The sequence below is a fragment of the Chinchilla lanigera genome, unplaced genomic scaffold (genome assembly GCF_000276665.1).
Source record: "Chinchilla lanigera isolate Chin_1 unplaced genomic scaffold, ChiLan1.0 scaffold00010, whole genome shotgun sequence".
Classification (NCBI taxonomy): Eukaryota; Metazoa; Chordata; class Mammalia; order Rodentia; family Chinchillidae; genus Chinchilla; species Chinchilla lanigera.
Window position 1 is genome coordinate 16206593 of NW_004955411.1, and position 26449 is coordinate 16233041.

At 43.4% G+C, this 26449-nt stretch overlaps 1 protein-coding gene across 5 annotated transcripts in view; it reads left to right on the forward strand.

Annotated features, from left to right (window-relative positions):
- The first annotated feature begins 226 nt into the window (after window positions 1-226).
- The window catches only part of Ankrd6 (ankyrin repeat domain 6), a 151504-nt gene continuing 125281 nt past the window's right edge, over window positions 227-26449 (forward strand). The window contains exons 1-2 of one of the 5 annotated variants that reach the window (XM_013510763.1): window positions 227-297; window positions 21236-21419. The gene's annotated coding sequence lies outside the window, so the exon portion shown is untranslated. Of the gene's footprint in view, window positions 298-6285; window positions 6301-7638; window positions 7730-21235; window positions 21420-26449 lie in introns of those variants that run through there. The other 4 variants (XM_013510764.1, XM_005377752.2, XM_005377757.2 and 1 more) reach the window with 4 other exon arrangements.

The window sequence follows — 26449 nt, forward strand, 5'->3', positions numbered from 1 at the left end:
TCTGAAGAGGGTGACAGATCTCTCATAAGGAGTTTTGCCAAGTGCTTCTGGCAACCTTTGGATTCAAGGCTTCTTGCAGAAGGGAAAAAAACAAAACCAAGGCCTGGCTGCCAGACGAGTTGGAAAAGCGGAGGAGCGCGTTGGTTAGGGCATTGACATGTAAATATCAGAGCGGCTTGAAGCTGTTCCCCAGCAGACCCTCCCGCCATCCTCCCTTCCACACAAAGCCCAGCTCTGAGGGCTGTGCCTTGCCTTTGTGAGGCCCCGCCGGCCGCCCAGCTGCAGAGGCAAGTCCCTGTGAGTATCCTGCTCTGTTGTAAAACTGCATTTTTGACTGTGACTGTGGACAGGAACATTTTTCCAGCCGAGTGCAGTGGGAGTGGACCCTCAGGGATGTAGACCTGGGCACTTTATAGGTTTTTGAAATGAAAATGAAACTACCCAGTGAATTTTAGTTCGACTTGTTATAAGTAGAAAAACTGTCAAATATTTATATGTGTACATGCAAAGAACAGGAATGGATCAGGTTTAAAATACTTTTTAAATTTTATCTGAAATTTCTGTAGAATGATTGTATTTTGGGTTGTGTGCATGGTGTAGTTCTGTGTTCCCTCTTTGTTCTTTCTTTCTAACCTTCCTTACCTACCCTCCTCCCTCATTTCTAGTGTTCCAGAGTGCCTAATTGGGACAAATTGTATAAATTATGTAACTGTTAAAGGTGGTATCACAATGTGTTTTGCAAGTTCGAAGCAAGTAAAAAGTATCTACCATTAGAAGAATCATGTGAATAAAGTAGGGCCAAGGAATGGATATGATGGGTTTTCTTTCTCTGAAACTTCAGTGGAAGAGTTTATGTGCTAGTGTACTAAATTCAACATGTGAATATAAAATATATGGTGCTTATGACCATTAATCCTGATACATCAACTTCATTGGATTAAGAAACAATGAGCAGATTAGCAGAGCATGTTCCTGGATGCTTCTGGGTGGGTCATAGAGGTGCGGCCTTCAACACTATGTGTGGTCTTTTGCCCTTACTTTCTGACATTGCTGCCCTACTTCCCAGGAGCTATGAAATAAACAGCTTTGATCTGACTCACCTTTATTCCATGAGGTTTCTTCCTTGAAGCCAGCTGACCATGTACTGAATCTCCTGAAACCATAAGCTAAATTAAACTTTTCCTTTAAGTTCTGGATGTCGGGTATTGTGTCTTAGTGACAGGAAAGCAAACTACTAATAGTGCTCTTATCACACTACAGAAGGCATATGTCAATGTCATGTTTTGGGCCAATCTTGTTAGGCCTTTATAAACTAGTAAGATATTTAAAATATAAATTTTCAGAGTGATGAGTAGTGAACTGACTTAGGAAAATATTGATTTTTAAATTTTTTGGGGGTGGTGGTGTGTGATCCAGGATTGAACCCAGGGCTTCATGAATACAAAGCAAAGTACTCTGCCATTGAGCTATACATTTCTAGCCCTAGCAGAATCTTGATTTTTAAAAACCTTGAAGTCCAAGCTTTTATTTGGTAAAAACTATCCCATATAAACTCATTTCCCTGGCTGCTTATAGAGATAGTGCCTTTAAAGAAAATATTTTTTAAGAAAATACAAATGTTTCCAGATCCCTCTCTCCTCTTTTTCTGTCTCTCTCTGGTACAGATAGTATTCACAGTATGAATTCAGTGCGAATTCAGTACATAATGCATCTTTTGTTATTTTGTTTTTTATTTGTTATTGTTTTCTTTTTAGACAAAGTCTCCCTATGTAGCTCAGGCTGACTTTGAACTCAGTATGTAGCCCAAGTTGGCCTCGAACTCGTAGTGATTCTCCTGCATCGGCATTTCTGGTGCTGGGATTACAAGTGTGTACCGCCATGCCCAGCTGACCACAATACATCTTTAAGCATCAAATATTCATAGACTTTTTGCTCTTTCAGAGTAAATATAGTAGTAAAATTCTGTGCTTACATACCGGAATACCCATCATGAGATTGGAAAAAAAATTAAGCTATATACCTATCATTAAGTGTGAAGTCTATTCATGATCTTTAAAGTGTCTCTTGTTCTCAGGAGCATCATTAGGGAAGTGTGGTACAGTGGAAGGAGCAGTAAACTCAGTACTTTCGGGACATGGGATCTGTCTGTACACAAGTGGCTTTAAAGAGATGACTTTGCTGAATTAAGAGATGAGCTTGACGAGTGGTTCTCCACCAGAAGCATTTACCCAATATTGAGTGGTGGCATTTTAGGTTGTCACAGTGTACCAGACACTAATGGTTGGGAGCCCTGAACACTAGGTATTTTGAAATGCCCTGAACTGTCCCACCTGGTCCAGCAAAGAACTAGCCCACCAAAATTAATGGCACCCCCACTGAGCAACGCTGGTGCAAATGATATGACGGTTCTCTCAGCTCCCGTTCTGTTGGTCACAGGGTGGGCTTCAGTGCTGTGCTGTAGTTCCTCTTGCCTCTGTCACAGGCCAGGCTGGAGGAAACCCCTGGGCTGGAATAGAGATTCGTGGCATGTCCGAATTCTTGGATAGTGTCTTAGTTACTTTCTCATCACCGAGACACAACACTGACACCTTAAAGGAGGAAAGGTTTATTTTGGTTCGCAGTTTGTAGAGGTTTCAGTCCTCGGCCTCTGGCTCCAGGGCAGACAGGCATGGCGGGGGAGGATTGCTCACAGTGTGGTGGCAGGAAGCAGAGAAAGGGGGAACGGGGAGGAGCCACAAGAGGTAAATCCTTCCAGGCTGTGCCCACAGATCCCACCTCCTAATGCTCATCCATGCGCTCATCGACGGACTGATCCACTGATGATTATTATGCCTCCTTGACCCAGTCAGCTCCTATGAGCCCCACCTGGGAGCGCATGAGGCTTTGGGGAAACTTCTAGATATAAACTAACAGATAGGCTGGCTTAACTAAATTGCTTTTTGTTTGACAGTGAAGTGCTACTAAATGCAAGTCATACAAGAAAGCTTCTGTCAGGATTTTTTTTGGTAGAATGTAATAGAGGGCTGAGTTACTAATCTTCACCAGAAATTTGCTGTGATGTTGTTCATATGTGCAACATAAAATAATTGCAGTGTAGCTTACCAGGAACGTATTTTTACATTGAAGTGTTGCTTTCAATCTCAAAATGATTTAAAGAAAATTTGAATAAATGAGAAGAAAATGTCAGTAGTAACTATAATTTTTTTTTTTTTTTTTTTTTGGTTTTTCTCCGGTACCGGGAACCGAACTCACGACCTTGCGCTTGCCAGGCAGGTGCTTTGCCGCTGAGCTAAATCCCCAGCCCCAGTAGTAACTATAATTTGATACAAATCTTACCAGTCCTTTAAAAATTTGACAAAAATTAGGTTATAGTTTATGATGTTTTATAGCCTGCCCTGTTCACTTGATTATATCTTATATACATACAAGTCTCTGTGACATAGATATTATATACATTTACATGCCTTCAGTGTATTTCAGGCTGCTACAACAGTAGCATGGACTGGGTGGCTTAAGCAGTCAGTTTCATTTGTGACAGTATTGGAGGCTGGAAGGGGTGAAATTAGGGGGTCAGTATAGGTTGGGTGCTGTTGAAGGTCCTCTTACTGGTTTTTTTGGGGGGGGTCTTTTTGAGGCAGGATGTCATTATGCAGTTCAGGCTGGCCTTGCGCTCACTTTGTAGCCCAGGCTGGTCTTGAACTTGCAATGATCCTCCTGCCTCAGCATCCTGAGTGCTGGGATTACAGGCATGTGCCACCTCACCCGGCTAAACTCTTACGGGTTTGTAGGTGGAGATATTTCTGTATCTCCACATTCAGAGAGTGGAGAAAGGATGTAAGCCTTCCTCTGTTTGTTCTTGGAAGGACCACTAATCCCGTCACAAGAGCTACAGCCTGATTTAACTGTCCCCCAAAGACCCCATTTCCAAATACCATCATGCTGAGGGTTAGGATTTCAGGATATGAATTTGGGGAGCGAAGGGGGTATAAATATTCAGTCTATAGCAGCTTTTGGTTATCCATCAAGTATCTAGAGTTAGACTCTCTGGGTTCATATTCAGCCCTACCACTTACTAATTGGGCAGATTATTTAATGACCTTGTGCCTCAGTTAACTCATCTGTAAATTATGGGGAAGGTTAATACCAGCCATGTTAGTGTGTTTTCAGAATTAAATGAGATAAGAGATATGGATGCTTAAAATAGTGTTTTATATAAAGTTAGCACTCAATATCTGTTAGCTACGAGTTTCTTGTCAACATCAGCGTGATTATATGATTATACCTTCCCACTAATCAGTTCCCTGCTATTAAATATTCTTGCAATTAAATCCTGTCTGATATTCTGAGTTATCAGGATAATTTCCTAAAAGTGGAATTTCTAGATCAAAGAGCAAGCAACTACTGAAGACTTGAGATACATACTGCTGTATTTCCTTAAAGGAAACTTGTTTTACTGTTCACTCCTACTGTCTTTTCTCAGCATTACGGAAATTCAGCGTGGCTTCCTTCAAACATTCCACAAGCGCTGGGACCTCCCCCTTGTAATCACTAGGAATATAAATTCACCTAAGACTGTTTTGGGGCAAGCATAATTGAGGGAATAAATTAGCCACAAAACAAATTGGAGAAAGCATTTCATGGTGGAATATAAAAACAAAATCAAGGTGGGTTCCCTGTCACCTCATTCTGTCTGTGCTGCAGCTTCTCTGCATTGATCAAGAGCTGCTATGTAAGAGGATGTGAATGTGTGGGCCCTTTCTGTGGTCCTTATGATCTCTTTCTCCAACCTAATTTAATTTCTGGACATATTGAAATGAAAAAAAAACCAAAGTTGTCTTCAGCAACATGGTAGGAAAACTACAGGCAATTGGCAGAATAATTTGTAATATGAAAAGCCAGTTTCTTTATTTTGTGATACCTAAAAATCACTTATTTCATTTTATTACTTTTGCATCTACCATGAAAAATTGCTACAAGTTTGTGTGTGCAGAGGAGGGATCCGCTGTGTGCCCTTTGCCACTTGACTTAGCACTGGGTGCTGTGGTCCAGGCCCCTTGTCCAGCATAGCTGTGCTACCATGTGCCTAGTAGTGACGCAGGTCTTTTCCCATCATTCTGTTTGGATGATGGAAACTCCTGTGTACCGTGTGCTATGACCCAGCCTGACTTTCACCTGTATCTCGTTCACTGAAGCCTGCTTATGATTTGTTCTCAGCAAGCCACCCGCTTGGATTTGATTATGAGCAAAATGCAAACATGACCATCCAAACCACATGACATAGTGCAGTTTGAAGGAGGCATCCAGATGATTCTAAATATGTTCAGTCTGTTAGGTTCTCATTAACAACACAGAAATGTAGAACTTCTCATCAAGAATTCTCTCACATTTTTTCAAATACATCTTAAGATGCCAGAATCATGCTTGGAAAAGGCTAACTTGGTTTACAGACACTGTCTGAGGTACTTTGGATAATTATTGGCATTCCAAAAAGAAATGTAGGTTATATTCAAATTCGTTGGATTGAATACTTGATTCATTTCTGCTCAAGAACAGGGGTTTTCAAACTTTTGACTATGATTCATTACAAGAAATACATTTTAGGGCTGGGGATACAGCTCCTTCATTGTTAGAGTGCTTGCTTGGTACGCAGGAGGCCTGGGATCTGATCTCCAGCACTGCCAAATAGAAATACATTTTACATAATGAGCTAGTATGTATACATATATATGTAAATACATGTTGTTTCCTAAAACATGTGGTACGTGTTGTCTATTCTATATGTCATTCTTTAAAACGCTGTTTGTGACCCATTAACCTATTTTTCCAGTTTATAAATGGGCTACAACCCGTGGCTTGGAAATCCTGTTCTAGAGGTGGATTGTGGTAGGTGTGGGTTGCCTGATAGCTTTGGTGGGAACTTGTAGACATTTTCATGATGGAGTAGATTCCCTGCCCTTTGATGTCAGGTCCAGGGCAGGTTGTACATGCCAAGGCATCGCCTCTGGCGGGTCTCAGTGCCACAGTGCTGGTCAGGAAGTTGAGGCGTGCTCCGTGTGCTGGCTGCCTAGCTTTTCTTTCAAGAACTTTTGTCCTCTGGACTGGCTGCTGCAACCGACAGCTCTCCGTGAGAGGGAGGGTTTAAACAAAGACAAGTCAGTGTGAGTGAACGCGCCTGATCTCGCCTGGGCCTGAATCCTGTCTTTGTCTCTGCACTTGACAGAACAGAAGGAAGTGGCTCATTATTAAGAATGCCAGCTGCCCGTGGATTGATCTCTGTTGCCAAAACTGGCTCACTTTTGAGTAAGTGGAGACCTGGCTCCCCAGCTGATGTGTTTGGAAGGGTTAAGAAAAGATTTTTCTTTAAAAGGTTTACTCTGTCTCTTGTGCCTAAAATTTTATGATTAGAAGTTTGTTCTTTTGACTCTTCTATGTATTAAGGCTTCCAGAATTCATGATCAACGTAGGAATATCGCTGGACAAGAGAATGTCTCCCTTGTATCTAGAGACTTTTTTTTTTTTTTTGGTTTTGGTTTTTCTCGGGTACCGGGAACAGAACTCATGACCTTGCGCTTGCTAGGCAGGCACTTTGCCGCTGAGCTAAATCCCCAGCCCCATCTAGAGACATTTAACATTGATTTGGGCTGCCCCCAGGAGCAAACCCTGTGCATTTGGGTGGAAAGAGTGGTGGTCAGAAGAGCAAATGCAGAGACTGGAGAACTGAGCAGGAATAGGAGGGAAGCAGGCTGTAATTTGCTGAAGCCGCTGTGTCTAACTCCTAAGGTGACAGAGTGTGAGAATGTGGAGCCCTGTTAGTGTTTTCATGAGAATCATGTGAAGAGAAGTATGTGAGAATTGTAGCTTGGGATGGATTTGAACAGAGCTTATAGATGAAGAAAATGATGCTCACCAAAGGTGACCAGAACTCTTAGGACCCCATGATATTCAGGGATTCCCTGTATTATTGCTCTATATGTTTGTGTTGTTTAACAGATTTATTCTCATGCAGACAGTGTGACTGATGTAGGATGCCTAAGGGTCACGTTTACTTTACCTCCTACCTTTGAAGCATCTTGCATTCATATAGGCATTTTCCCTTAATCTTAAATCTTCTGGTCACTGATTGGTCCAGATGACTGAGGCTGGATTGCTTGCTAGTTTGTTTTTCCATTTGTTGGTGATCATAGAATTTAAAGCTAGAAAAGACATTAGCAGCCACTTTGGTTAATGGTTTTTAACCCATTACTGGGTCATAAATCAGGTTAATGGGTGTGACTGACAGGGACTGTTGATTGAATAGGCAAGAATCCTGTAAATATTTATCTCCCCCATTAGGCACTGTGTAATACAGATCTATAATACATCTAGCTTCAGACACAGCAGTGCATTTCATGTGACTGGTACAGATCCAATCTTTTATTTGACAAATATCCAATAATGGCTATTCCTTGTTATGTTTGGGTACAATGATGAGTTGCAGTAGAGTAGAATGTACCCTGTACGTGAGTAGAACAGACGCTGTTCTCAGAATGCTCAGACGATACTGGGGCAGATTGGCACAAAAGGCCATTGTGACAGAACCAGGAACAGCCATGAGAAGTAGAGAGTGTGTCCGTGAGAAGGCAGAACACCCAGCCTCTGAGAGTCACAACATGAGACCAGGGAGGCCTCAGGGGGGGAAGTGACATCCCAAGTTGGCCTGGCAAGTGGGTTGCATGGTGCTTCCCAAAAGGTATGTTCATGTCCTAACTCTTGGAGACTGCAAATGTTCTCTTATTTGGAAAGGGTCTTTGTGGATGTGGTTAAGTTAAGGACCCTGAGATGGGGAGACCATCCCGGATTACCTGCGTGAGCCCTAAATTCTGTAACAGGTGTCCTCCAGGAGTAAGGAAGAGGGAGACTTGACACATTTGGAAAAGGAGGAGGCCATGCAACAGGGAGGCAGAGATTGGAGTGATGTGGCCAAGGAAAGCCACAGAGCTGGGAGCTGGAAGAGACGAGTATCAAGAGGCATCCGGGGAGTACTAACACCTTGGTTTTGGAGGTCTGACCTCCAGAACATGAGAGAAGAAAGTTTTGTACTTTTAAGCCACCATGTGTGTAATAATTCGTTATGGCAACCCTTGAAAAACGAGTGAAGCCTGGATTTCTGTAGCAGTATATTAGTCAGCTTTCTGTTGCTAGCACAAAATGCTTGGCATACAGCTTAAAGGAGGAGAGTGTAATGTGGCTTATGGTTTCAAGAGACTTCAGTCCATGCTTGGCTGGCTCAAAGGCAGAAATATCAGGGTGGAGGGATGTGACAGAGGAAAGCTGCTCAACCCATTGCTGCTAGGCAACAGAGGAAGCCAGTAGAAAGCCACGGAGAGGAAGGGCTCTAGACAGGAAACACCTTTCCAAGGCACGCGCCAGCGACCTACTCCACCAAGGCCCCGCCTCCTGACAGCGGGTTCAGCTACAAGCTCATCACTGAATTAGCCTTTCATGAGGTTGGTGCCTATGTGATCTAATTACCTTCTAAAAAGCCCCATTTCTGAACATGTGCAGCTTTGGGGGAGATTTATGATCTAAAATATAGCAGGCAGAAATTACAGAAGGGAGCTGGTGGAGTTCAGCACAGGTAACCTCAAGTATCTTAAAGCTGAAGAAATTTGAGAAATTGTTAGAAGCAGGAAGGTCACTCTTGGCCTCCCTCTGCTTTTCTCCCCTGCAGCGTGCTCACAGTTTAGGAAAGGTTTTGGGACCTCCCTGAGGCAGTTATCAGTTATCACTCCTGCGAGTGGTCCCCTGTCTGCCCCCACCCTTACCCTACAGGAAAGGAGCAATCCTGCTATCAGGTAGTTCCTTTAGAAATGGCTCACCAACAGAAGTATTCCAGGTTCCTCTTGCCTGGAACAAAGAATTGGAGGAGGCAAGCAAAAAACGGTGCCAAAAAGTTTATTTGAAACGCGTGGGGTGAGTGGATATGGGAGAAACTAGCTCCGCAGAGTGAACTGGGGCCAAACAAGAAAAAAAGGAGGTCAAAACAAAAATAAAAGTACACAGTGCACCTGAGAAATGCAACATGGACTGTTGTGGGAATTCAGGATAGTGGCTCCCCGTGGCTTCCAGTCTTACGTTGTCCATATCTTGTTGGAGCCCTGGAGAAGGGCTACTTATGGAGTCCTTAGAATTATTGGCACTGTCCTGGGATCTTGTAATTGACAGGTCCCACCGTTTCTCCAGCCAGCTATGACACACCCTATCTCCTATGTCATTCTTACCCGGAAGACACAGGCTGGGAAAATTCTGGACAAACAGGCGTTGCTAAGTTTCATCCAATTTATTAACATTAGATAATACTTTTTTTTTTCAGAAAATACTTTTTTATCCTATCATATTTATTCATGACTATCCATTTTTTCATGAAATTTAGTATAAAAATTACACAGCTTTCACTGTTTCTTTGGGTCTTCGTTTCCTCATGAAGTTTCCCATATCATGTGAAACTTACATTAAATAAACGTGCACAGTTTTCTCTTGTTAATCTGCCTTATGTTACCAGAAGAACATCCAAGCACATTTCCGGAGAACAGGCCTGGGAGACAAAGCTGTGTTTGGGATGAGTGAAGTGAGCTTCTGACCTAAGCGTAGACTTTGTGAAAGGGAGTAACAAGAGATACGCTGGAGAGTTTGTCACTGACTTCTTGCCTTTGTGGTGGTTTGAGTAATAACTTGTTTATAAAGGATCATTTGATAGTTCATTGTGCTGTCTCTTGGGTAATGGCTCTGCACACCAGGTGACCAGGCAAAAAATGCAGGCTGAGGTTTGTTTGTTCCCTGGTGGCTGCATTCTTACACATGCGTGTGGATGGTGGAAACAGTCTCTGATTTGTCCACTGAACGGAACCACACACACCCCACAAGAGTCACTTCAGTCATTTGCCACACTTGGTTCCTGAATATGTACTTTTTGCTGCCTAACAAGATCTACTTTTGTGACATTTCATTTCTTTGAAATGTGACTAAAGTATCGTCATTCCCATGAAGTGAAGGAAACTTACTTAAACCTTCAACAGAAGACGTAGGTGCTCTTTCAGAAACCCATGAATTCAGATTCTAGAACAGATCCTCTCTCTTTAGACCTGGATTCATTCATTCTTTCTTTCCCCCCTCCCTCCCATCTTTCCTTTTCCTTTTCCTTTTCCTTTTCCTTTTCCTTTTCCTTTTCCTTTCCTTTCCTTTCAATCAGCTATGATGTAGGAATAAGTAGAGGGGACCTTGTTAAATTTTACTTCTTTGGGTTGAGAAGTAGCAGGTGAAGGTCTCAGGTCTCTACAGCTGTCCTCTTAACTTATACTACACCTTCTTAAGTTTTGCTCCCTTCCACACCCCAAATTTTGTGTGTGCTCATTCTTTATGGTCTTTAATGATTACTTTTTATTATAAAAATAATTCAAGCTTATTGTAAAAATACCAGATGACAGGTTTGGGTGCACTGCTCCTTAACCTTCAGCTGGCCGCAAGCCCCACCTCTTAACTTCAGTTTGGCATGAGTTTCTGTGGCTCATCTAACAAACTGCCACAAACTTGGTGGCATAAGATAAGGGAAATCTGTTCTTCCAGAGTTCTAGAGGCCAGAAGTCCAAAATGAAAGTGTTGGCAGGACTTTGCTTTTTCCAAGACATTCTGGGGAATTCTCATTGCTTGCACTTTCGGGTGCTTGCATGTATTTCTTTGCTTGAGGCTACACCACTCTAACCTCTGCCTCTATCTTCACTTTGTCTTCACCTCTGTTTTGTGTCCTGTGTCCCAAACTCCTTTTGCTTCTCTCTTAAAGAGATACATATGATTGCATTTAGAACCTGCTGAGATAATCCAGAATAAGATCCTTCTCATAGAATCCTTAATTTAGTCACATTTTTTGGGCCCTATAAGGCAGCAGTCACTCTTTTGCCATATAATGTGATACAGGCTCCCCAGATATATTAGGATATGGACAAAACTTCTTGGGGCCACTGTTCAATCCACTACAGTTTTTAAGGAAAAAAACCAGCTGGGTGTGGTACTACATGCCTATAATCCTAGCACTCAGAGAGATGGAGGTAGGAGGATTGAAAGTTCAAGTCCTAACTAGGCAACCTAGCGAGACCTGGTCTCAAAAAAAATAAATAAAAAAATAAAAAGCATTGGGAATATAGCTCAGTGGTAGAGCTCCCCAAGGTTCCATTCCTGGTACACAGACGGGGAGAGGGAGAAGAAAAGATGGGGAGAAGAAGGGGGAAGAAGAAGAAAAAGAAGATGGAGAAGAAAGAGGAGGAGGAGGAGAAAATATTCTGATACTTATTACCATAGTGAAGAAGACCTCTGAGGACTATCATGATAGGCAACAAGGAACGGGGATTGATAGCCAAGGAGCAGGTTCGGCAAGGTCAGTTGCTGGAAAATTGCTAAGAGGAAACACAAGGGTTAGGAAAATTCTTGCTCCACTAATAGCATTCTTGCTGAAGGCAGGCCAGGGTGAATCTGGGGGCAAAGAATTTCATGGATACTATGGTGGTCAGCCATCAAGGGTGAGAGGACTCTCTCTAAACTGACTTGGCAAGATTCTTACTCACACGGGGCTATTATGCAGCCTGGCAAGGACACAGACCAAGGTCAAGGTCAGTCAAGGAGAGGGCTCAGGTGTAATCCTAGCACTCTGGTAGGTTGGATTGCAAGTTTGAGCCCAGCCTCAGTAACTCAGTGACTTAGTGAGACCGTGTCTCAAAACAGAGAATAAAAAAAGAGCTGGGAACCAGTTCAACCTCATCTTAGTTACTTTTCTTGTTGCTGAGACAAAATACCCAGCACCTAAAATGAAAGGAGGAAAGGTTTGTAGAGCTCACAGATGGTAGAGGTGTCAGTTCATAATCAGCTGGCTCCCAGGGAGGGTGGCATGGCAGAGGGGCATCACAGAGGAGAAGTAGTCCACAGCAGGCAAAGCAGCAAGCAGAACAATCAGTGACAAGCGACTCTTTCTGTCTCTTACATTCTTTCAGGCTATCTAATTTTAGGGCAAGTAGCACTCACGCCCTTAATCCTAGTACTGTTAATCCTAGCCAGAACTGTGCCAAACCAATCAGTGGACTACCCCCTTAACCCAGCATCACACCTCTGGACACAGCCAGCTCTGAAAAAGCCCCACTGTGACTGCATGAGGCTTTGGGAGGACATCTAGACATAAGCCACAGCAATCTCCCAATACCAAAAAGAAAAAAAGGAGCCCAATGCAGGTTTGGTGCAAGAGAGCTTTTGTCTCAATCCTCTCAGCAGTGTTTTGCAGGCTTAGAAATGCCATGAAAGTGAACACAGTTTTCTATTGTAAGCTTAGGGGCAACCAAGCCATCCTGATCAGGGAACCGGGGTGCGTGGTGCTGCTGCCTGATGACAAAAGTGGCTCCACACAGGATTTTCTTCTGTCCTGCAGTCAGTCTTGTGTCCTGTCCACACTCACCTGCTCTGTGGACCTCTTACTTTCATTCATGGATCAGCTTCATGGTCACTCTGTTTTCCAGCCCCTTAGTTAAGAAGCTGCAGCTAACTGTTCAAATGTCTGGATTCCACAGACAGGAAAAAGAAAATGATAATAGATATTAGGAATCTCACCGCAACATTAGAGAGAGTTTTAGACCAACCACTGAATGGGAAGAGTAAGTTGACTATGGTCTGAGGCCCAGGCTGGGTTCATTTTAAGATCCAATTGTACCTCAGCACTGGCTCAATTTCAAGCTTGTGCCTCTGGTGAGGTAGGGTGTAGGGGTCTCTTTCATCGTAGGAAAAGCATGCCTGCCTTCAAACCCCAAATTGACTTTACTCAGGTGGGACCAGCATCCAGCCAGGTCTGGTTCTGTGGCTGGATTCCCCTCTGAGAAGCAGGTCCCAGGCTGTATTGTATGCAGCAAGCCAATGGGCAGTAAATAAATAGAATCAACGCCGCACTGTTGGGAGTAGCTCCCACTGGTGCTTCAGGGACAGAGGAGCCCTACTTCCACATTTTCCAGTGCCCTTCAAGAGGCTTATGTTTCAACCACAGGATAGAAAAGCACTATATTTTCTGAAAAAGTAGTGCTTTTTACCATAGGGCTTTACAGAAATTTGATACTGTAATTTAATTAGATTGGACTTGGCTTGCTGTAATTTCATTTACTGCATTTGATAAGTTGCATTTATGGAACATTTGTCTCATGCAGTGTGCTATCTAGAACACTATTTCTTTATATCATTTAACCTTTATGGCCTCTTGCAGGTTATAAGGATCATCTCCATCTTTTTCTTTTTGTGGTATTGGGGACTGAACCTAGGGCCTTTGCACTGAGCTACCTCCCTGGTCTTTTTTTTTTTTTTTTTTTTCCTGGCAACAGTCTCATTAAGTTGTTAAACGATCTAGCTGGGACTCAAACTTGCAGTCTTCCTATCTCAGCCTCCCAGGGTGCTGGGATTACAGCATACGCCATGACGTCCAGCTATCTCCATCTTTCTAGGTAAGGAAACAGGCTCAGAACGTTTCCTTGCCCAGATTCTTATGTCTGCTAGTTATGGAGCCAGAGTTGGAGTCCAGTGGGTGTGCTTGAGTGCAACCCTGGCAGCCCTGACAGAGAAGGGAAGGACTGCTGGAGCCAACAATGGCCCCCGTAGGTCTTTAGACTATTTCACTAAGCCTGTCTTCTGAGACTATTTCACTAAGCCTGTCTTCTACCTATAAGATGAGAAGTGTGGAGTTGCACTTCTCCAGGTCTACGGAACACCGAAGAGGGGGATTAGCAAGCGTTGTTGTTTTTTAAAGTAAAGTACTAATGAAATTCATTTGAAAAGAAAATATCTAAATGCAGAACAGCATGGAGTTCTGTGAAGGAAGGGTTCTGTGGTCCTAGAGTACATAGTAGGTGAAGCTCTGCTGGAATGATTAAGGGCTGTCGGAGGGCTGAGTTTGTACGGGTAGCAAGCCCGCTGAAAGCCTACTGAAGCCAGCGTGTAAGCGATGGGATGGGGCAAAGACAGGCTGGCTGTTGTCATCTGGGACCAGGTCCCCTGGGCCCATCTTCTTGTGTGTGGTACTTGGGATTGAATCCAAGAATGCTCTACCATAGAGCTACTCCCCAGTCCTTTTACTGTAATTTTTTTTTTTTTTTTGTACCAGGAATCAAACTCAGGACCTTGTGCTTGCCAGGCAGGCAGCTGTGCCACTGAGCTATATCCCTGGCCCCTCTTTTTGTATTTCTAATTTTCAACATTGTTGAAAGATGACAAGAAGTGGTATATATGACTCCAGGCTGCTTTTATATGATGGAAATTACTAAAATCCTTGGAAACTATCTTTTGTCTAAATTATTTAAAATTTTGTTTGCAAATCTGATGTAAGTGTAGTACTAGCTAGTGCTGGATTAATTGTGTGTGTGTGTGTGTTCAGAGCTATTTAAAAATTGTTTTACGGAGGTATAATTTAGATACTATAATATGTATCCATTATAATGGTATAGTTTAGTCATTGTTTCAGCAAATGCATATAGCATGCAGCCATCACCACAATCCAGTTTTAGAATATCCTACTAAAATACTTGCTCATGCCGATTTGCGGTCAATCCTTCTCCCACCCCTTGCTCCAGGCAACTATTGGTTTCCTGTCTGCCTCCATCAATTTGCCTTTTCAAACATTCTATTCCATATAAATAGAATGATACAGCACTGTTTTTGTGTCTAGCTGCTTTCATTCAGGACAATATTTTTGACGTTCATCCATGAAGTGTGTATTATCATCAGTCCAAGACTTTTTTTTTTTTGAGATAGGGTTTCACTTTGTAGTGCAGGCTGGCCTTGAACACACTAGGTAGGCCAGGCTGGCCTCAAACTTGCATGACCCTTTTGCCTCAATCCCCAGAGTGCTGGGATTATAAGTGTGTGCCGCGACACTCAGCTAAGAGTTTTTTTAAAAAGCAAAATTTCTAAATTAAACTAGTAAAAGTCGCCTGCACTGACCTCAACTCCTGGTCCATCTTGTTTCATCTGCCTCTGGTGTCAGTCTTGTTTCATCTCCACACTCTCATGGATTATTTTGGAATCTGTCTCTAATCAGTGTCCGTCTGTCTCTCTCTCTCCAGTGCTAGGGATTAAACCTAGGGATTAATGTGTGCTAGGCAAGTGCTCTGCCACTGAGCTACATTCCCAACCATGAGGGCACTATTATCTCCCCTCTTCCTCTCTCCTTTTTTCCCTTCCTTGGCAAGATCTTGTGTAGTACAGGCTAACCTCAAACTCCTTATGTAGCTTGGGCTGGCCTCAAGCTCACTATGTAGCCCAGGTTGGCCTCAACTTTGCTGTGGCCTGAGTGCGTGATCCACCTCCTGCTTTAGTATCCTTCCAGGTACAGGGATTACAGGTGTATACCTTCATGCCAGGCACATCACTTTATCTGTAAGTATTTTAGTACATATGCATATTTATTTACTTGTTGGCTGCAGGTTAAATGGATTCTTAATTAGAATGGGCAAGAAGAAATAACTTCATAGCTTTGTAGAACTAATATTTTCAGAATTACTGAATATAAGATATAGGCCGACTTCTTTGATTCCAGGCAATGGGATCTTTTGACCCAGAGATGAGAGAAACCAGACCAGGCCAAATATGCAAGCACATGTATTCCTGCACACGCAGAGCTTTACGAGGTGGGGACTGGGGGGTGCAGGTGAATTGGGGCTTTCCTGGGAGGAGCCAGCAGTTGAACAAGAGAGTGACCAAGCTTCTGCTCTCTGATCAAAGAAAGCAGCAGGTTTTTATTAATTAGCTGCTGTGGTCTGGTAATTTCCATGGGCCAGGGACATGATTTCAAAAAACGTTTTTTCTTCTGGTGGACTTGGACTACTGAATGGTCACAGTCGACTCATCCTAGAGGCTGTTGAATTTGTGTGCAGCTGACGCTATCATCCTGTGCAAAGCATCCTACCTAGGGGCCTGGCCCTGTGATACGCTCAGATGACTTCAGGTGCTTGGATTTTTGTGACTTCCAAAGAAGCCCAAGAGTAGGGACAGAAAAGATGGGAGAGAGAGAAAGAAAAGGAAAATATATACCAGCTTCAAAGGGCAATAGGCCAACCTACGCCTGTATTACATAGTCTTGCACAAAACATTTTTAAAAGATCAACATGGCTGTGTGCAGGGTGGAGTAGAATCTGACCCAAGGGTTAAGACAGACACACTGTAAAGACAGAGATCCCAAGCCTTTCATCCCATTTTAGTGATCCATCAGATTTCTGTCCCCACAAGTCTCAGGCCTGCGCTTTCAGTAAAAGTGGTCTTCAAGTTCCTGCAAAGTAACCCAGGCAACTGTTACTTTGACGGGCTCTGTGATTGTTACCAGTTGCTCAGGTTCCTACTGCACACTGCTTCCCAAGAGCACAAGGGGCAGTCTTTGGGGAAAAGGAAAAGGCTTTATTCCAAGCTCCCTCCGAAGGAGACAGACGGGACACTTACAGCCTCAAATCACTATCACACCGTGATCAGGTATGTAAGAGCCTTTATAGCAAGGAAGAGAGGAAAGAAATGCAGTGAGATAACCACCAATGAAATTTCTACGCTGCTTTATCCCTTGGCTGTTCTTGACTTTCCTCTCTGGCAAAAATGAAATTAGACTCTGATCTCCTGCGGCCAGAATCTGCATATAATGTCCATTCATGTGAGCAGAAGAAAGGAGGGATGGTGGCTTATGTTCTTAGCCTGAGAAAGTTTGGAGAAGCAGCTCAATTTTTAAAGATTTTACCCTCTTGGTTGCATGTCCTTCACAACTAATGATCTTTAAGTTAGCTAAAAACAAGTGAGCTAGTGGTTGGTCAATCTATCTGTCTGTCTATCTATCCACTTACCTACCTATCTACCTACCTACCTACCTAATCATCTGAGACAGGAGCTCACTGTAGTAAAGGTTGGTCCCGAATGAGTGGGGATCCTCCTGCCTCAGCTTCCTGAGTGCTGAGATTATGGCACATGGCACCATGCCTGGCTGCTAGAGGGATTATTTAGATCCTTTTTTCCCCCAGTACTGGTCATTGAACCCAGGGGTACTGTACTGTTTAGCTACATCACCAGCCCTGTTTGTTTGTTTATTGAGAGATGAGGTCTCACTAAGTTGCGCAGGCTCGCCTCAAACTTGTGATCCTCCTGCCTTAGCCTCCTAAATAGCCGTGATTACAGGTGTGTGCCACTACGTCCGGCTTAAGAGTTTTCCTTGGTAACAATTTCTCATTTCATGTAGGTATTGTGTTACTCTGACCTCATGACAGGTCTGTTGAAACATGCCATGCTCCCAAGGGTAGTAGTTTACTGTGGTCCGGGGTTTATTTGTCACCTGAGCCTTCTGTCACATGATTGCTTTTGTAAGATGGCTGCTGTCTTGGAATGTGTACACAGTTGGATAAAGATTCCTGTAGATACATAAGATTGGCTTTCTAAGGACCACTCCCAACCACCACCTCCATCACCACTTACTGCAGAGTGGATAAATTTGAATGTTCAGTTTTCCTAACTGCCTGCAGCCAAGGGTGGACATATGATGGAGTTTGACCAGTGAGATAAAGTGCAAATTCACTGGGAAAGGTTTCCTGAATAAAAAGATATACTTAAGGCAGAGGAAGACTTTGGCCTTTTTGCCTTCCTTCTGTTTGAATCTGGATTTGACATCTGGAGGTAAAAGTAGCCATTTTGAAATTCTGAGGTGACAGGAGGATAAAAACCGCTACACTAAGAACAGCGAACATAACAGTGAAAGGAGCCCTGAAGGTATTACTGAACTGTCCCCCAACGTAGCCTGGATTCTTCCCTTCTTCTTTATATGGGGAAAAAACAAGCCTGTATCTAGGGAAGCCTAGTTAATCTTTTCTTTAAAAATTTAAATCTGCAGCTTAATTTACTTGTATGTGTGTAGCCTTTTTGCTACCTGAGAGCACTTTCACACCAAATGCCTCTCTGGCTTTACCATGGGCTTGAGGGATTTTAAGGCTGGGGAATCCTGGTTCAGTAATTCTCAGCAGTAATTCTCATGCAGGAGGAGGCTGCTGATATTTGGCAGCTGGAGGTCAGGGGTTCTCTAGCCCAGTGATGGCGAAAGCTTTAGAGACTGAGCACCCAACTGGAACCCAAAACCCACTTATTTATCGCAAAGTGCCAGGACTGCAATTAAACTGGAATTTTCAGGTTTTAGTTTAGAAAAACAATTTATACAAGAGCATCTTTCACCTTAGAAGAAAAACAAATAACACGCATGCCACAGATTTGCCACCACTGCTCTAGTCTCTATTGTGTGGGACAGTCCACAGCACAATTATTCCTGTTCCTTCAGTAATGCACAGGGAGAATCTGCTTTTCTGATTTAGTCTGGGGGGTAGGGAGCCACCCAGGGCTTTTGAGACCTGCTGCACTGGTGTGGACAACCTGGAGGAAATCCACAAGGCCCCCTTCTTGCTTCTCTTCAGTAGTCTGTCTTCCAGCTCTGCTCCAGTGGCCAGCTCAGCTGCTCAGCATCAAGGCTGCATTCCAAGCGGAAGATGGATGTGCAGCCTAGAGCAGTGCCCACTGAAATGCCGAAGCCTCTGCAAGCCCCTGCTCCGAAGATGTTTGAGGCATCTTCAGATATTTCAGGCTTCCAATTTGTTTACCGTCTCTCCTAGATTCCATCACCTCCCACTCTTACGAGGTCTGGGCTTAGAATGACGTTGACGGCAATGGCTCTTTAGCCTTGCTGCAGTTGATGGCCTTGGTGCCTCCAGAAGAACGAAGCAGAGGCTCCTGTCACCTGGACAGCTGCTGGTCCCTTGAGGAACAGCCCAGGTCTGGCTCTGGAGCTCCCTGCCATGCTTCCCAGGAGAAAGCAGGAGCCACTCATTCTGCTTATCCTCTTCCTCTTTACCTGGAGGTGGGATTCCAAGGAAGGATGCCAGGGTTGTCTGCCTTGTGATATTCATGGTAGAAATGCTGTGTTAATGCTACTGGGACCAAAAAGTAGACATTAGATGTCATGAGATATATGATGGTTCGATAAATGCAGCAGTATGTATAATTTTCAACATGCAGTAACTAGAATCAAGAAAGTCCTGGCTGTGTTGCTAGTTGTGTTTTCTTCAGTAAGCTGCTGAATTTCTGAAAGTTCCTACAACTATGCAGTGGGGGAAGAACATAATACACACCTCCCAGGTTCCTAGTGGAGATTAAAAGAAATGGGTAGAGAGCACTTTGAAAGTCCAAAAAAGGCTACACCAAAGTTAATCACTAGTCTTATCAGAGCAGTGACGCTTTTTGTAGCCGTGGGTGTTAATAATAGAAAATCCACTATCGCAGGAATATGGATCATAGTTTTAAGCTTCTGTTGATTCTTGTTGTATTTTGACTTATTAGATCCAACTTAATTTATATAAACCAAGCCAGTAGGCTGTGTGCTGTGCTAAGTCATAAAGATAACTGGGATGCACTTAGCAAGTCAGAGGAAGGCTGTCCTTAGCTCAGTCATATTTTCTCCTAACACTGACTGACCCTGTCATGGATCAGAGTGTGCACTGGGATGGAGCTTGCAGTCAAGGCCCCTTAAGAGTAGCTGTTGTCATATCATAGCTGAAGAAGACTTGAAAATTGGGGTGTTTCTCACTATTGAAGTTGGCTTTTTTTTTACATAGAACATAAATCCTAGAAAACTAAGACTTAAGCTTGTTTCCTTGTTTTCCCTTATGAAAAACTTGCTGCTAAGTATTTCTGGTGTTTTACCTTTAAAGAGTATGTGCCTGTCCCACAAATACTTCTAGCAGAAAGTTTCTTGTATCTCCCTCCATAACTTGAGCTGCAGTCAATGGACTTCCAGTCTACATTTGCATGCAAAAAGGAAAGGCCTTCCTGGCAAAACCAGCATACCAGAGAAGTCAGTATTGGGTTGCTTGGAACTCCTTAAGCTGATTTAAACATTCCTTAGGAACACAGTCCTTTGAAGAGCTCCACCGATCTCCCAGCCATGGTTCACCTTATTCCTGGTTTGGCTTTGATGTCACCAAGCCACAGGCATCTCTCTGGAAGGAAACAAAACATAGCAAAATGCCTGTCAACTGTGTGTCATACAGTACCTCTGCTTTAGAGAAAATTGCTTATTTTAGACTTATTTCAAAGACTTGAGAAGGGACTTTCTGAGTGACAGCCATGTGGAGATGCTCAAAAATAATGTTTCAAACACCAAAATGAATGGTGTTTTGTGGCTCACAAGGTGTCTAGTGTTGGGGACGGCCCCGCCCCTTGTTGCTTTCTCATTTAAAAGGCGTTTTGGTGCTTAGTCTAAGATGAGGACAATATCTTCCAAAAAAGCAATGACTTGAGTTGCATGGCAGGGATAACACTATTGCCATCCAGGTTTCCTTATTCTTTTGATAGGGCTGGTTCGTGGGATTATTTATTAATCACTCATCTTCTTTGGTTTCCAGCTGAAAGCCCTGGCTGGGAGTGGGTGTAGATGATTAATACAATCACCCAGCTCCTGTATTCTGCTTGTTAACATTAACTTACCTTGCCCGTAAGTTTCTTTTTATTCCATGTCTTTCACTGGTTAATAGATGTGTATGTGTTTTTCCTCTCAAGGGCCACCACTCTTCTTCACAGCAACAATGGTAATGATTAGAATAGTTGTCATAGCTGGGAGTGAATGCTGCTTGTTTACTTGAAAGGAATTTTTTTTTTGGTTTAATGTATATAGTTAGTTTAAATGACATAACATTACCATGATTAAAGGAAGTAGAGTAAAAATAACCTAACTTGTAATTACTTTGTGTGGAACAAACACTTGACATTCCAATAGGGATATAAAAAGAAATAAGTTCAAATCCCTGCCTACCAAAGACTTCTAGCCTAGAATTCATGTAGTTTTTAGAACAGTCTGGGCTGATAAAGAAATACTTTTTAAAGAGTCAACTTTTTAAGTATATGCAGATTTGATCCTTGCATTTCTTACTTGACAGGACCCTTTTTTTTCTTTTGGCTATCATAATAGAGATTAAATCTCATTATGATAACACTACAGTGAGGCAAGTGATATTCTAAGCATGTTACTTACATTTATTCATTTAATTAAAAACAGATCTCAGTGTAGGATATAACAAAAATGATGCTAATCTCTAGCTAATGATCTGCCTATTCAAAGATGTATTTCATTTAGCCAAAGTGGGCTGGCTGGTTCTAACAGTATTTTACTCCTCCCTTGCAGCTGCTTCTCCTTTTCCTATATAACCTGGGTTCCAGCCCCCTCCGCCATTCCTTCTGCAGCCTCCTCTTCGTGTTGTGTGTGCCCTTCCACCTGCACATGCTGAAGACCACAGCGTCCTTCACTTGGACCTGTACAGTCCTTTGACCCAGAAGCAGAGGTCATTTGCAGAAGCCACTTCACCAAGGTTAGTAACTGGACTAGAGTGCAGAGTTCTCAGGCTGTGTCCAGTTTTTTTTGCGTTAGACTTACGAGTGGATCTGCTGGACTCAAGGACTACAAAAGAAGGTCAAGGGGTGGCCTCTGAAATGTGTCCCGCTGTTTCTAAGGTCAGATGTGCTGTCTCCCTAGTGAGGACGCAGTGCCGATTACGTCAGTGTGCCTCAGATTGAGCACCTCTGCTAAAGAAAAGGCAGAAAGCCATCAGACTTCCATCAGTTCTAGTGTTTTTCATATGGCTACTGCATTGCTAACAATACCTAGGAAGAGGATTTCAGGTGCTCTGAGAAGAGTATGGGCTTCTGAGTCAGAAGGAGCCTGAGTTTGGCCCCCACCATTGCCCCTTCCTGCCTGTACAGAGGTGAGCAAAAACTGCCTAGTCACCTGAATTCTTCATCTGTTCCTTTAATTCAGCAAATATTTATTGAGTGTCTACTGTGTGGTAGATACGGCCCTGAACAAAACAATTCCTACCTTCATGGCTCTAGGGAAGTTGGGAAATGATAAACAAAATGAGTACATTGTATAGATGGTGAGAAGGGCTGAGTGTACAACTTTTAACCAGGATGTGAGAGGAGGCATTGCTGAGAGGAACGCCTGGAGGAGCTAACGGAGAAGGCCATGCAGCTATCGGGGAGAAGAGCGTTCTCCAAAGAGAACTATGATGCAGAGTCTTGAGGCACAAGTGTGGCAGTGGAGGAGAGAGCAGGTCCTGGAGGGTTTTGTAAACCACTGCACAGAGCTGTGCTTTCATTCTAAGTAAAACAAGAATCTGTGGGAGTACGTGGGTGGGGAGTAAGAGTGTCATGATCTGACCTAAGGCTTAAAGGACCACTATGGCAGGTTAGAACCAGAGACTAGTTTGTGGGGGAGAGGAAGAACAGCATCCAGGTGAGAGATGATGGAGGCGTAGGCCATGGTGGGAGTGACAGAACCAGGGATGTGGCCGTATGGATCTGGCACTTTGTAATATCCACCTGATGGAGTGCTGTGAAGTTAACCAAGCTGCACAAAGTGCAGGCTTGTGTAGGGCCTCCGTCAGGGGCAGCTGCAGTTATCATTTCTGACAGGTTTGTGTTCTGATAAAACATGTGTGACACACAGAGGAAAGAGACTGGGGATTTGTTCATCCCATCAGCAGCAGCAGTGTTGGGAAGGGAACTCAGAATGGCTGACTTTAAAGCAAGCACAATGCCTCCTGCCTTCCCCTTTAACTGGAAAGCTAATTCACTGTTCAGCCAGCCGCAATCACATTCGTGTGAAAGAGCTGCACCAGCACGGGCCTCACCTGTTTGGGCCTCACCTGTTCAGGGCTCACCTTCGTGCCCAGTCCGTGTGATTTCAGCACTTGCCACCCATCCTGAAGTGTGCAGAGATAGAGTGGCAGGGAGGTGCACATGAGAAAGATAACTGCATTTGTGTTTTTAAAGTCTCTTCACAAGATATAGGATTTCAGTTAATAAGTAAGACTTCAGGGTAAGAAACAGCAACCACTCCAAGCATTTTATTTTATTTTATTTTATTTTTTATTTTAAAGAGTAAAAGAAGGATAACATAATAATAGGAAGGGCTTACCAAATTACACACAAAGTGGTAGGAAATTATCAATGGTTAGTGTTTTACATATTGTTATGTATAAGATAGTTTCTCAGGAAAACAAATAGATAAATGATAGTGAGTTACAGACAAAAGAGGTAGGAGATTATCAATAGTTGTTGTACTATACTTAGGTATCTTCAAAGTGGCTTCTAAAGAATATAAATAGAACTATACTTGAGTGACCTACTGAATAATCATTCAATAATTCTCAATGGTTGTTGTAGGAAACACATAATAATAAACATGGATCCATTTATGAAATAGGATAGGAACAATACAAACATTAGAGAGTTATGGATAGATTAGTAGGAAAATATCAATGACTGCTGTAATACATGGTGGTATCTTCAAAGTGGTTTCTCAGGAAGACAGAGATACACAAGAAGGATCTAACAAGTAGTTACAGCCTAAGGGTTGTCAAAAATCAAGTGAGCCGTCTGGGGCGAAAGCCATTTTTTGTAGCGTTTTCTCTCCAGCCTCCCATCGCAGTGGGACCCCACAACCAGTTAGTGTCCTCTCCCCAACTGTCAGCACAGGCAGCAGGAATCCTGCTGCAGACTTCTCTGGAGCTGCACCACAGCCTGTACTGTCAGGGGAAGAATGGCTTCCAATGAGTCTCTGCAGGTATTGTGCAAGGTCCTCCTGGTTTATAGCTTCTGAGTGGCTCTCGTGACCCCAGTGCACTGGACCTCTGACTCCATGGGCTTAGTCTGCATTCTCATGTTGTCTGAGTCCTTGTTCAGCAGCTGCTCCTCTGCTGGTTCTGGACCTTTCTGGTTCTCAATAGCAGGAGCAAGAGTGGCCCATTGTATGGCATGTATTCCCAGGAGTTGTTCAAAGTTTGAATGATTCACACACATCCGTGGGTGGGCAACTGCAGTTGGTGCATGGTGGGCCAATTGTGTCACTGTTTCTCTGTGTCATGATAGATCTCAATTGAGCAGCGGCAGCCGGCCTAGGGCTGGCGCGCAACAGCGCTCGCCCCCGCATGCTGGGGGCCCTCCCTCTGGGACCTACGAGGCAGGAAGCTAGCCAGCCGGAAGACTGGAACTCCCCACCCGTGGCTCCCTGTGCACTGGAAGCCCTCCTTCCAGGGAACTACAAGGCCGGGAGTGAGCCGCCGGTCCAAAGACCGGCGCTCCCCGCCCGAGGCTCCCCGTGCGCTGGGGGCCCTCCCTCTGGGAGCTATGAGGCAGGAAGCTAGCCAGCCAGAAGACTGGCGCTCCCCACCCATGGGTCTCTGTGCGCCGGAAGCCCTCCTTCCCGGGAACTACGAGGCCGGGAGTGAGTCGCCGGTCCGAAGACTGGCGCTCCCCGCCCTGACTCCAAGCATTTTAAACAGGAAGAGATCAGGAGTCACAGGCTGGTCTGGGGGAGTAAGCCGTCAGTTGGGTCTCATTGAAAGACTGTGAGCTGATTTCAGGTCCTCAGGGCACTGCCAGCTCAAAGGACAGTACTGGGCAGTGGGTACATGAACCCACTTACTACGTGGATCTCAAAGATCCAGAAGCCTCAGTGGGGAAAGAGCTGCCTCCACAGCGCCTCTCAGCATTCAGAATGCTCCTGGAATGTACCTGCTATAACTTCCCATGTGGTACAGTCATTTTGGAAAACAAAGTGGAGGTTCCTCAAAAAATTAAGAATAGAACTACCATGTGATCTAGCAAGCCTGCTCCTCGGTATATATATCCAAAGGAAATGAAATCACTGTATCAAAGCAGTATCTGCATTCCCATGTTCCTTGCAGGAATATTCACAGTTGCCAAGATGAAAATGACCTGAGTGTCCATAGATGAATGAATGGATAAAGAAAATCTGGTATATGTATATATGCATATATATAAATCTATAGGAATACTATTCAGCCTTAAAAGAAGGAAGTCCTATCATTTGTGACTTCAAAGATGAGCCTAGGCAGTGATGGCATACATGCCACGGGTTCTCCATCATTGACCTGGAGGCATGATGGGAAGTGAAATAGGTGGCAGGCAAGCACTACATGATCTCACTTATATGTGAGGTCCAGAAAAGTCAGGCTCCTAGGAGCAGAGTAGAAGAGTGGTTACTGGGAGTCATGGAGTGGGAGGAAATGAGTACATGTTGGTCAGTGCATAAGATGAGTAAGCTCTGGAAACTTAATGATGGCTTATTAAAAAATATACACTTGAAATTTGCTGAGGCTAGGTCTCCCATGAGTAACCATATGAGGTGATGCATAGATTCATTAGCTTGTGTTAATCATTTAACACTGTGTATCAAATTGTCAAGTGGTACATCTTTAATATATTCGATTTTAATTTTTCAGCAATACCTCAAAAAACCAAGCAAACAATATTTCCTGTTCCATAGCTGTACAAAGAAAGCCTGTTTCACTTCCAGCATCCTAATTTTGCACAGGTGTGTCTAGTTGGTTCTCATCCCAATCTCTAGTTATTATAAGATGTAGGGTCTGAAAACTTAATTTCCAGTTTTCAGCCCTCTCCAGCCAGGGCATGGATGAGGTCCCATCCCTCTTGCTTGTCTGCAGTGAGTACCGTGAGGCCTTTCCTTCCAGTCCTGTGGTGTTGGTTAGGGTTGAAGATATGACATGAAACACAAACAAGTGTCTATGCTGAACGCTGGGCCCAACCGTCAGTATTTCCCAAGCTCATCTATAGTACAATACTGTGTGCTTTGTAGTAGGGTAGCTTCTATTAACATTGTGATGACTATCTCTGATATCTAAAAAAAAAAAAAAAAAAAAAAAGGGTGGGCCTCAAATCACTGACAGGCAAATTTCAGCTTTTGTAGTTGAAGAAAATTGTGGGTCTGGATTTCTGTTTGCCACCAAATGTGTTTATGGTTCATCTCATTACATAAAATGACTAGGCTAGTTGCTCTGTTTATCCAAAAATACAGTCTCAATCTCTGGCATGAACGGCAAGTTTAGCACACTATTTCCAGAATAAAAATATGCAGGAGGAGGTATCAGGTCCAGGTGAACATCAGTGAAAATTCAGACTGGCTTTAACACTGGTCTGACCAGTCTGACTTCTCAGGAGTGTAGAACTATCCATGTCTTGCAGTTCTGTGTTGAGCATATGCAGGAAAAGTTGATCAAATTTCTCTAATCGTTAGCTGTTAAAGCAGTAGGGAATTAGGCTAGCTTAATGAGGCTCAGAACTAAATCTCATGGAACAAACAGTAAAGCACAGAGTAGAACAAGTGGTGTTTGGTGGCCTCATCTGAGGAACTAGGTTTTTTGTTACAATGGTAATTTCCTATTAAAAAAGTTGAGTTTCTGAGGTTTTCTGGCTGAGAAAACCAAAATTGGTAGATTAATGTCTTTTTGAAGATTGGACTATAAAGCTAAGTGAAGTATATGCCACTGATATGTATGATATAATTATATATTTTATA